We start from the raw sequence: 12,171 nt of genomic DNA, 5'->3' as shown, positions 1-12,171 counted from the left end.
TGCCTTGTAATGCCAAGGATTGTTTACTAATTCACAAGCCATGGAGGACAAATTGAAATTCAGAAGAGAAAGTGTCCCATGAGCTGAAGAGGTCAGAGAAGGCTGGAGGGGCTGCAATCTGCATGGAGTTTTGAACAGTAGGTAGGATTTGTAACAAGTAGAAGGAAGCTACCATATTTGAACATCTTCTATGGGCTGAACCTTTCATACCTGTCATCTCATTTATTCCTTACCACAACCTTGGGTGGTGAGTATTATATGTTTACAAATGCGGAAACCGAGGCTTGATCAGAGAGATTATGTCCCTTGCTCGGCTAGTAGATGGCAGGCAGAGCTGAGATCCAACCTTAATCCACCAGACGGGTGCGTGTTCTTTCTGCCCTCCAACATCTTTGGCCTGCCACCCTGGTCTCAGGGCTAAGTCATGGTAACATGGTCATGGTGTCCATTGGACAAAGGGAAGAAGATGCCAATAGTGCAGAGGAAAGACACCACACGACGTGAACACCTACAATAGTAGAGGTGGCCCACAGGCTAGATCAGACTTGAAGATATAGTTTTGGATGGGCTCACCCGAGGTTTAAAGAAAATATGAAGCCCATCCCTGCAGTTAAATTTAAAAAAAAAAAAAAGTCACCTGGGCACAGTGGCTCACACCTATAATCCCAACACTGTGGGAGGCCAAAGCGGGCGGATCACCTGAGGTCGGGAGTTCAAGACCAGCCTGACCAACATGGAGAAACTCTGTCTCTACTAAAAACACAAAATTAGCCAGGTGTGGTGGCACATGCCTATAATCCCAGCTTCTCGCGAAGCTGAGGCAGGAGAATTGCTTGAACCAGGGAGGGGGAGGTTGCAGTGAGCTGAGATCACACCACTGCACTCCAGCCTGGGCAACAAGAGCAAAACTCTGTCTCAAAAAAAAAAAAAAAAAAAAAAAGCCATCAACATAATGTAGGAGGTAGATTTTAATTCCTACCACCCACTTTCAGGCTTTAATCTCCAGGTTTCTATATGCATGCAGGTTGGGGACTCTTGGTAAACCATATCTTTCAACATGCAGGCACTCATTTTGACAAACACATCAGATATTCTCTACCTTCAACGTTGATTAAACTTCTAAATAATGTCAGTATACTGACTAAAGACATATTAAAGCACACTTGTATGTTTGAGCCATACCTCCTAGAAGCCCTGCCACAGGTCCCTCCTTTAGCATCACTGAAGAAGCATCACATGACTATTTGAAATTAATAATACCTCTTGTCAGACATGTATTGGATTTGCGTACAAAACATTTTCCTATCCCTTTGTTCTTATTATCCTCAGAAAAGTGCTATAAGTTAGAGGTTCCTAGTCCCATATGCAGATGAGACAATTCTTTAGATTGGCAGTGACCCCTATTGGAAAGAACACTGTGTCTGGGTTCAAGCCCTTGTGAAGTATCAAGCCAGAGCTTCCCTTTCCTGGCCTTAAGGTCTCTACCATGTGGAGGTGGTCAGACAAGATAGCTTGTACCAACCCATCTACTCTGAAATTCTGTGAAAGAAGAGCAGAATTTTACAACCGTAAACATATTCACCCTCCTTTGCAATGACACAAAATGGCTCCAATTTAAAATAAACTGTGAACCTTGGTGGGCAGGTTTAGAGCTTTAGTATCCATTTTACTCTTCTGACCCAGTTCTGCCCATATCTCTGTAGGCCCAGAACACCTTGCCATGTCTCCTTAGCACAGGTTTTTAGAAGGAATGAATTCCTGACTGTGAAAACTTAAACTGGTCCACTGAAGAAAGTGAGGCTCAGAGAGGTTCAGTACCTTGCCTGGGGACACACAGCTGGTGAATGACATTGTTCAATGCAAGCAGCACACAGGACAGCAATAGTCTGTGTAGAGGTGTTCCAGGTAAGAACATTTTCTCTGTGATTCCTCCTGGGGCTGAATGTCAGGTGAATTCAGATCTGTCCTTGAGGTTAGGCCCTTTTAGGTCAGATCCGAGAAGCAACCCTTGGCCTTTTGGAGGTCTGAGGCCTCTGCTTTTAAAATATACAGAGGGCCCAATGGCATTACAAGGCAAGGCTGTGGATATATCTGAGCCAATGTGGACACATGTTTGGGTCTGAAGCCAAAGGTTCACAATTGGCTGGAATGGCCCAGTGGGTGACGGTTTGTCTGGCTGATGGTCCGGCACCGTCATGAGTCACAGCTTCAGGAAACAGAGCCATGTGCTTGGAGATGGCACTGCCTGGGACACCCTGAGCCCTGGTCTGTAGCATCCTCTCCACCTATCTTTACTTTGGTTTCCTCCTCTGCAAAACAAGAAGACAACGCGAATTCCCAGAACTGTTCTGAAGCATAAGACCACCGACTTCACATCTCAGCTTGTTTCCTTGCTGTGTGATTTAGGGCATGGTATTTAATCATCTGAGCCTGGCTTTCCTCATCTGTCAAATAAGCATAACAATGATGTCTCCAAAAGGTTGTGGTTCAGATGAGATAAAATCCTAAGAGTAAGGAGCCTGGCGCTTAGGATAAAGGCAGCCAATTTTGTTAGACTCTGAAAGGGTTTTAGGAAACACTAAGAGCCACTGCAGTCGACGGTGGAGGTGAAGGCAGCATCACTGCTGTGTTGTTGTTACTATCCTTGACAAATGGGCCAGGATGAGAGGTCTGAGGCGAGTCGGGGAAGTCATGACTCATGTGAGGGCAGCCCCCGGAGCGCCCAGTGCAAGAGGCACTGCATTTTAGACTGGTTGTAGAATTCATTCCACTGCCTTTTTCAGCCCCAAAGACACTGGAAAAAATAAAAAATAAAAAGCAAACCACAGCATTTTCAAGCCTCCCACTGGTTTTGCCTTTCTTCCCCCCACGTATTGTTTTTGGGAAGGGCTGTTTCAGCCACAGCGCTGTCAAGAAAACAAGGTGGTTTCCCTTGACCCTTGGCAACCAACGCATGCTTTTTCCTACGCTTTGGTGCAGAAGCCCACAAGTGATTTTTTAGAATATAAAATTCTTCTCTATAAATAAACCCTTACGCTTTCTGCTGTGGGTCTTGGAGGGGTGAGTTTCTTCTTCTTTCTGAACTCAGTAACGGCTAAGATCTCCTCCACAGAGGAACTGCACATTGCGAAGCAAGGGATATTTTGGGGAATCACCTGCCATTGTGTTTTCCATCAGTGCAGGAATGGCAAAGTTCTGGAACTTTTACTTAAAGATCCACTATTCCTCAAGAAGACCTATAGCCTCCACAGAATATCCTAGCCCCTCTTCCCCTAGAGATTTTACTGCTGCTACCCTTACTGGCTTTCCAGAGTCTGACAAATTAAGCATTTATAGGAATTGACTCAGTAACCCCAGAGCAGTGGAAAGAGGATGAGTTTTAGAGTCCAGAGACCTGGGTTTGAATGTTAACTTTGCTCCTGACTAATTGTGTGATCCTGGACAAAAGGCTTCTATAATTTTGGGCAAGTTACTTAACATCTATGTTAAATGTATGCCTGTCATGTTTTCAGGATTCCTGAAATGGACATAACTCATGGAGCTGTGGTGAAAATTAAGTGGAAAAAAACAATGCATTTGAAGCCCCAAATACACAGTAGGTACTCAATAAATGGTAATCGGTACTAGGTAAATTCTCAGCATGACTAGTTATCATCAAGAAAAAGAAGGCTCATGCAGCACGGACTTGGAAGTGGGATTTGATGAAGGGACAACAATTTATAGGGATAGGGACAGAGCTAAGGAAACCAATAAGAGATGTTGTAGCACTCAGAGACTTGCAGCACTGGGGAACCATTACTATCCTGAATCTGCAAGGACAGGAGGAGGGCGAGATGTTGCTGAAGCCATGGAGGAGGGGCTGCTGGCAGGAACTATGATTGCAGAGGAACCCGGCCACTGACAGACCCTGGCACAGAAGCAGGGAAAGAGCTGGAGGAAATTCCCAACCTCTTTCTCCTCCCACCCTTTAATCTCTTGCTGATGCCTACCACTGGCTAAACCCAACTGGAAGACAGGAGGCAAAGGACTCCCCCGATGCAATCAGGGGCATTAACCTCTCTATGGCACAGTGCAGACCAGAGAACAGATCTGGATGGAAAGGGGGTACAAATGGAGAATCACGAGGTCAGTCAGAGAGAATTTATTGTGATTCACATATTGGCTAGTGTTAGTCCATCCAAATCATGAATAAATCTCCTGCAAAAATCCTAAAGTGGTGACTGTGATCACATCACTTCAGGTGGAAAAACAGCACATTGGACTCCAGTGCCTAAAGAAATGAGTTCCCCTCTCACCAGGCCACCTGACCCAGGCCCTCTCTCCCAGCTTATCTCCTGCCTCTCCCCTTCTGGCATTCTCTGGAATGCACATGCCCTGTCATGCTTCCCTGCTTTCCGCTTACAGTTCTGTTTGAAATTCGATGGGTGAAAATTTGATGGGTGAAAATTCTCACCAATTCTCTGCCCCCATCTTCCTCTGACTGGCCAACTTCTCATCCTGCAACAGTTAGGCCAGTCTCTGTGAAACATACCTAACCAATCCTTCTCTATGTTCCCATACCTCTAGAAGCAGCAGAGAGTTACAAGCGGGGCTATTCCTGGTTGCCCTAGTTCCTAGCTGCATTGTGTGCTTGCCACTTAGTACTGTTGGTATGTAATTATCGTCAGCTATAAGGTGGACTGATAATAGTGCCCACCACATAGGGCTTGCCTAGGGAAGAAATAAGTTCATGTATACAAATCAAATAAAGCAATGCCTAGCATATAGTAAGTATGTAATAAGAGTAGATATTGACTTAGTTTTATTTTTTATTACCATTTTGTCATAGCACTTAACTCACTGTAGTATAATTCAACGTTTATTTTATTCCACCATTGATTCTGTGAGCAACTCAAGGATAGAGTCTATGTGTGTATTCCCAATGCCTGGCATAGTGTTTGGCACATAGTAGGTGCTCAGTAAATGTTGGATGAGTGAATGAGTTAATGAATGAATACATGAATGATACGAGGACTCAAAGTGAGTTTTTGGAATCTGGTTTGTTTTCATGTGAAGCACACTATATGCCTTTTCTCAAGAATTTGAATAGCAAAGAAGTCAGATCCAAAAACATTAAGCCCCCGCAGAGTCAGATGGGGCCACTCAGCAGGACAACACTCCCGTAGGCCTAGTTTGGGTGGAACCCTGCCCTGAGCGGCCAGCCAGTTTCTAATCTAATTGTGTGATAAAAGAAACACCTCCTCCACCCTTCACACTTCCTCCTCCCACATTAGAAACCAAGAGTAATGATCTGCATTTGTGCCAGAGACCCAGCCATCACTGGGGAAGACACACATGTTCCCCTGTTCAGGCAAAATCATCCTCAGGACATGCCGGGGTGGAGGGGTCTGATCAGAGAATCCAGGGTTCTGGGATATTCCAGGGGTCAACTCAGTCCTGAGAGCAGGTGTGTGCTTGGGGAGTGGAGGACACAGAACCTCTGCTCCAGGCCCTCAGCATCTGAACACACTTCTGGACTTCTAGTACTCCTTCTGTACTTCCATTGACTCATGTACTCTCTTACCTGTTTCCTCCCATCACATTCTATCATATTCAGTTAAGATAAAAGGCAAAATCCTGTACAGCCCTGCATGATCTGCCCCCTGGCAACACCTCAGCCCTCATTTCCTCCACCATCCCCCTCTCTCACCTACGGCAGGTGAGCAAACTCCTTAGCTGGTTTTGGCTGAGCAAACACACTTATATTTCCTTGCTTGGAAGTTTCTTGCCTTAGGCATCCTCTTGGCTCTATCCTTCTCCTCATTCTTTCATTGCTCTTTTATTTAACAGACAAACATTTTTGTTAAATTTTAAATTTTCACTTTTAATTGTGGAAAAATAGATATAACATAAAACTTACCATGTTAACCATGTTTAGGTGTGCAATTCAGTGGCTTTAAGTTCATTCACACTGTTGTGCAACCATCATCACCATCCATCCCCAGAACATTCTTCATCTTCCAAACCTGAAACTCCATACTCATTAAACAATAACCCTCCATTTCTCCTTTTCCCCAGCTCCTCATAACCACCATTCTACTTCCTGTTTCTATGAACTTGACTACTCTAGGTTCCTCATAGGAGTGGAATTATACAGTATTTGCCCCCTTTGTATCTGGCTTATTTTACTTAATATGATGTCCTCAAGGTTCATCCATGCTGTGACATATCTCCGAATTTCCTTCCTTTTTAAGGCTGAATAATATTTCATTGTATGTATAGGCCACATTTTGTTTATCCGTTCATCTGTTAATGGACACTTGAGTAGCTTCCACCCTTTTTCCATTATAAATAATGTTTCTGTGAATGTGGGTGTACAAATATCTCTTCAAGTCCCTACTCTCATTTCTTTGGGGTATACACCCAGAAGTGGTATTGTTGAATCATATGGTAATCCTATATTTTTTAATAAACTGCCATACTGTTTTGTTCTGTAATTGCACAATGTCGCATTTCCACCATTAAGGCACAAAAGTTCCAATTTCTCTACATCTTCATTAACATTTGTTATTTTCTGTTGTCGTTCTTTTTTTTATGGTAGTTATTCTATTCTAATGACTGTGACATGGTATCTTATGGTGAACAGACTATTTTTCGAGCACCTACTATGATCCAGATCTAAACTGGATGATTGTCAGAGCATGCAAGTAAAATCTAGTCCCTGCCTGCCAGGAAGGGAGAGGGCAGCAAAATAAACCAGAAGTGAACCATGCATGAAACTGAGCCCCTTACTGATAGTCTCTCATTTGATCCTTACAGTCTCCCTAAGGTGGGTGTAATTATCCCATTTTAGTGAAGAAACCAATATTCACCAAAGTTCAGTAACTTGCATTCTGGTCATAGAACTAATATATGTGACCCAACTGAAAACACATGTTTTTGAGACTTAAAAGCTCTTTTGTCTATGACAGTGTTCTCAAATACTTTCTTTTTAATTTAACTGAGCAGAAAAATATAAAAATAACTTCGAGGCATTGATAGAGTGTTGCCAACTTTTTATTTGGCAAAATGAGAACATTGGAAATCAATTAATTTATGATCTAATGTCACTGTCCCTGCATAAAAAGAAATTTTAACCACATACCCTTTGGGAAAACACACACACACATACACATGATAAAAGAAAGTTTATTCAACTGAATAAACTGAGCTTTGTAAGAACCCCACTCCATTGCCAGTATTTTCCTCATTTCCCATGATCTGCAGTAGTGAGCATCATGTCTCAAACTATGGCCAGTCCTTGGCTTCTAGGTGTGGAGTAAACCAGCCTTCCAGGCCCTCAGGTGCTGTGTAGGTGTCGTGGGAAATGCCAAGCCAAACGTGAGTCTGCCTTCAAAAACTACAGAAGACAAATGTAGTCATGCACAGGGCAGAGAGAATTAAGTGCTCTTGCTGCTTAGCCAGCCTGCTTTGAAAACAAGGAGGTGAGAAGGTTCACCAAACCTCACCGTTTCCGCCGCTTTTATAACCTCTCCTGAATTTTCCTCTCTTTCACCTCTGAATCAGGTTCCATTTTCCAGAGGGAAGTAAAAACTTCTATATACAAAAGGCACCATAAACAAAGAGAAAAGATGAGGCGTGAATGGGGAAAGTAGTTGCTAAATATATAAAATACACAAAGGTTTGCATTAAGAATATGTAAGATTTCAGTAGGGAGGCTGGGCGCGGTAGCTCATGTCTGTAATCCCAGCACTGTGGTAGGCTGAAGGGGGCAGATCACCTGAGGTCAGGCATTCGAGACCAGCCTGACCAACATGGCGAAACCCCTCCTCTACTAAAAATACAAAGATTAGTGGGACATGGTGGCGCCAGCCTGTAATCCCAGCTACTTGGGAGGCTGAGGTAGGAGAATCGCTTGAACCCAAGAGGCAGAGGTTGCAGTGAGCCAATATCCTACCATTGCACTCCAGCCTGGGCAACAGGTCAAGACTCCGTCTCAAAAAAAAAAAAAAAAAAAAAGGAATTTAGTAAGGAAATCAATAAGCAAAAAGAGCCCACTATTGCCCTGTCTTCAGCCTTGCCTGAGTCTACACTGTTGTCCACACAGCAAGCGGAGTAATTGCTCTAAACTAAAGCATTGCAGTGGATTGTTCGTGTGGTTGACCAGCTCAAGATTTGGGACTAGGCTGCCTGGTTTTCATCCCAACTCATTTCTAGCTTTCTGACTTGGAGCAAGTTATTTAACCTCTCTGGGTTTCGATTTATCTCTAGCTAAGGACAAATGTGCAAGCTTCATAGGGTTGTTATGTAAAATAACTAAGCTACTACTTCTGGAAGTTAGAGCATTACCTGGCATGTGGTAAGTGTTTAAGAATTACTAGCATCACCTGCGGGAAGCCCTCCAAGACATTCTTCCCTCCGCCCCTAGGCTTTGTGCTTCCATAAGATCCTGAGGATGCTTTTATCAGAGTGTTCATATATTTTAAACATATAGTACTTATATATTTTAAAAACTTGCTGGGCACGGTGGCTCATGCCTGTAATCCTAGAATTTTGGGGGGCTGAGGCGGGCAGATCACCTGAGGTCAGGAGTTCGAGACCAGCCTGCCAACATGGCAAAACCTTGTCTCTACTAAAAATACAAAAATTAGCCAGGCATGGTGGTGCATGCCTGTAATCCCAGCTACTCTGGAGTCTGAGGCAGGCGAGTCGTTTGAACCCAGGAGGCAGAGGGTTGCAATGAGCCGAGATTGTGCCACTGCACTCCAGCCTGGGTGACAGAGTGAGACTCCTTCTCAAAAATAAATAAATAAATAAATAAAAATAAAAAACTAGAAAATATTCACTATGCAGGAAAATACAGACAATGTAATGAATGGTCATGTCTCTTTCATTTCACTCTTCAAATCTTATCATTTTGTTGTATTTGATTCAGATTTTTTAAGAAGAGTTGAAACATTACTGTAAAGCTGCGGCTCCTTGTGTGTCAATCTCCAATCCTATTTCCTTCTGTCACTCTCCAGATGCGGCCACTATTCTGATTTTAATGTTTGCTATTCCCTTGCAAACGTTTATACTTTATCCATAAACAATTGTAATAATTTTGCATATAGTAAAACTTTATATAAATGATATCATACTACAAATATCCAGCAATTTCCTTTCTTGGTCAAGGTTTTATCTTTGAGATTTATTCATGTAGAATTATGTACTCTGTATTTTTGTAGCTGCCATTTACCATGTTAAGGAAGATCCCTACTATTTCTAGTTTGCTGAGTCTGCCATAGGTGGATATTGCTTTTTCTGCATCTATTATCATGTAGTTTTTCTTTATTCTGTTAATAGGGTGGATTACAGTCTTTGATTTTTTTCAATGATGAATCACCTTGCATTCTTTGTATTAATCCCACTTGGTTGTGAGCTATTATCCTTTTCGTATACTACCGGATTTGATTTGTCAATATTTTGTTTAATTTTCTTTTATTTTATTGTGCTGTGTCTGGTTTGAGTATCAGGATAATGCTGGTCACATAAAAGGAGTTGGGAATGTTCCTTTTTCTCTATTTTTTGAAAGATTATGTACAATTAACATTATTTTTCCTTTAATGTTTGGTGCAGTTCACCAGTGAAACTACTTGGGCCCAAACTTTCCTTCATTGGAAGGTCTTTAACTATAAACTCAATTTCTTTAGTAAATACAGGACTATGTAGGTCATATATCTCTTCATGAGTGAGTTTTGGTAGTTTGTGTATTTTAAGAAAATGGACCATTTTATCTAAGCTGTCAAATTTATGAGTCATTTATAGTATGTCAATTATCCTTTAAAATCTGTGAGTTCTGTGGTGATAGCCTCTTTTTTTGTTCCAGATACTGGTAAATTACATCTTTTCTCTTTTTATCTTGCGCTTTCTTCATTCCTAAAGTCCAAGTATTTTTGTTGCTTTTATCATTTCCTCTCCACCTGAAGAACTTCCTTTAGCATTTATTTTAGAGCAGGTCTACTAGTAGCACATTTTGTTGGTTTTCCTTTATCTGAAAATATTTTGTCTTTGCTCCTGAAGGACATTTTCACTAGATACAGAATTCTGGGTTTGCAGCTCTTTTCTCATAGGCCTTTAAAAATGTTGTTCCACTGTTTTCTGGTCTCCATGGTTTCTGATGAGAAATATGCAGTCATTGTTCCCCAATGTTTTCTGGTTTCTTTCAAGATGTTTTTCATTGTATTCGGTTTCATCATGTGTCTTGGTGTATTTTACTTTGAATTTATCTTGTTTGGGGTTTCTTGAGCTTTTTAAAACTGTAAATCTATGGCCTTCATCAAATCTGAGATCTGAAGTGATTTTCCATCATTTTAAGCCAATCATGAAATTTCACAGTGATTTCTGGGGTGGGAGCAGAAGGAAGACAATGTTAAATATCATCAGGGCTGTGGCCCAGTCAGCCTGTGGAGGTGCAGGCAAGGTGGGCCCTCACTGGGACAGCTGGAGGAGCACAGACTGCCCTGCCAGCAGGTAGGTGATGTTATGAGAGCGTGAGAGCTGGTATATGATGTCCTCCGCAGCTTACAGCTTGTGCAGCTCAATCAGGCCATCTGGGGGCCAGTGAGTTGACAATCAGCTTAGCTGCCTTGGGCTCACCCTCAGCAGAGATGACGGCTGCCTTTTCCTGCTGCTCAGCCTTTTCCACCATAAATCTGGCCCTGTCTGCTTCCTGCTGAGCCGCCTGTTTGGCTTCCACCGCTTCTGTGAACTCCTTCCCGAAGGTCAGATATGTTAAGGACACGTCATCTAGGATGAGCCCAAAGGTGGCTGTTCACTCCATAAGGTCGTTGCTCATCTGCTTGGAGACCAGCTCTCTCTGGGTGATTAGTTCTCCAGCATCACAGCGAACCACCACTAACTTGAGTATCTTGGTCATGATGGACAGCAGCACGTGCTCATCATAGTCCTCTCCAGTGCTGGTGAAGATGTGAGGAAACTGGCTAGTGACGGGCTGGAAGGGGATGCGCAGTGTGATGTTGACATTCTGTAAATCTTTGCTACCAGTGATGACTGGCACATTACATGGTCGAGAATGGTAGTCAAAGATAATTGGTTTCTGTACCCATAGGATGAGAAAGTGAGTCCCTTCCCCCACCACAATGTCCTGTACTCCATGGAATCGGTCAAAGATGACAGCTCTGTGCCCAGCATCCACATTATATAAGGCAGAGTTCACCACACCTCCTGCAACAGCTAAGGCCAGGCCAAACTTGCCTACAGACTCAAACACTTTGACAGCCATGTTTTCTTCTGCTGGACCACTCATGCCTGCTTCCACTCTGACCTCCACATGAATTCCCCCGAATCTGAGAAGTTTTAGCCATGATTTCTTCAAATATTTTTCCAATACTAATCTCTTTCTTCTCTTTTCTATCATTCTGTCTTTTCACTCCAATGACATGAATGTTACATCTTTTGATATTAGTCCACTTGTCCCTGAGACTGTTTATTGGTTTTCGGTTGCTTTTCTGTGTTTTTCAGATTAGACAGCTTCCGTTGATCTGTCTCAGTGGTCAGAAAACCTTGGTTCACAGGACAAATCTAGCTTGCCTGTTCATTAAATAAAGATTTGTTGAAACAGCTATTTCCATTAATTTACATACCATCTACGGCTGTTTCCATGCTATAATTGCAGAGCTGAGGAGTTACAACATAGTTTGTGGTCATTCAATTCTGAAATATTTACTATCTGTAATATAGTAAATATTTACAGGAAAAGATGGCCAGACTAATTCCTCATCTTCAAGTTCACTGACTCTATCTCCATTATGTTACCGATCTCCTTCAGTGAATTATTTTATTTCTATCATTGTATTTTTTCATTATAAAATTTTCATTTTTTTAATAGCTTCTATTTTCTTTGCTGAAAATGCCCATCTTTTCATTTGTTTCACTATTCACTAATGTTCTCTCCCAATTCATGAAGCTTAATTATAATTGTGTGCGTGCATGTGTGTGTGTGTGGTGTGTGTGTGTGTATAATAGTTTCTTAAAGTCTTTGTTTATTCCACCATCAGCATCTGGGTCAATTTGGTGTTGGTGTCTGTTGATTGGTTGGTTGTCTTTTTTCTTTGAGAGTTGATGAGATTTTCTTGATTTTTTGTTATTTGTGTATTGACTAATTTTGAATTATATCTTAGACATTGAATT

The 12,171-nt window shown here is 42.1% G+C and overlaps 1 pseudogene; it reads right to left on the bottom strand.

The window, feature by feature from the left end:
• Positions 1-2,568: 2,568 nt before the first annotated feature.
• On the bottom strand, positions 2,569-11,263 carry LOC105534956 (annotated as a pseudogene).
• Between the last annotated feature and the right edge of the window lie 908 nt (positions 11,264-12,171).

The sequence above is a fragment of the Mandrillus leucophaeus genome, unplaced genomic scaffold (genome assembly GCF_000951045.1).
Source record: "Mandrillus leucophaeus isolate KB7577 unplaced genomic scaffold, Mleu.le_1.0 Scaffold14, whole genome shotgun sequence".
Lineage (NCBI taxonomy): Eukaryota > Metazoa > Chordata > Mammalia > Primates > Cercopithecidae > Mandrillus > Mandrillus leucophaeus.
Note: the sequence above shows the minus strand (reverse complement) of the source record. Positions and strands in the feature narration are given on the sequence as shown.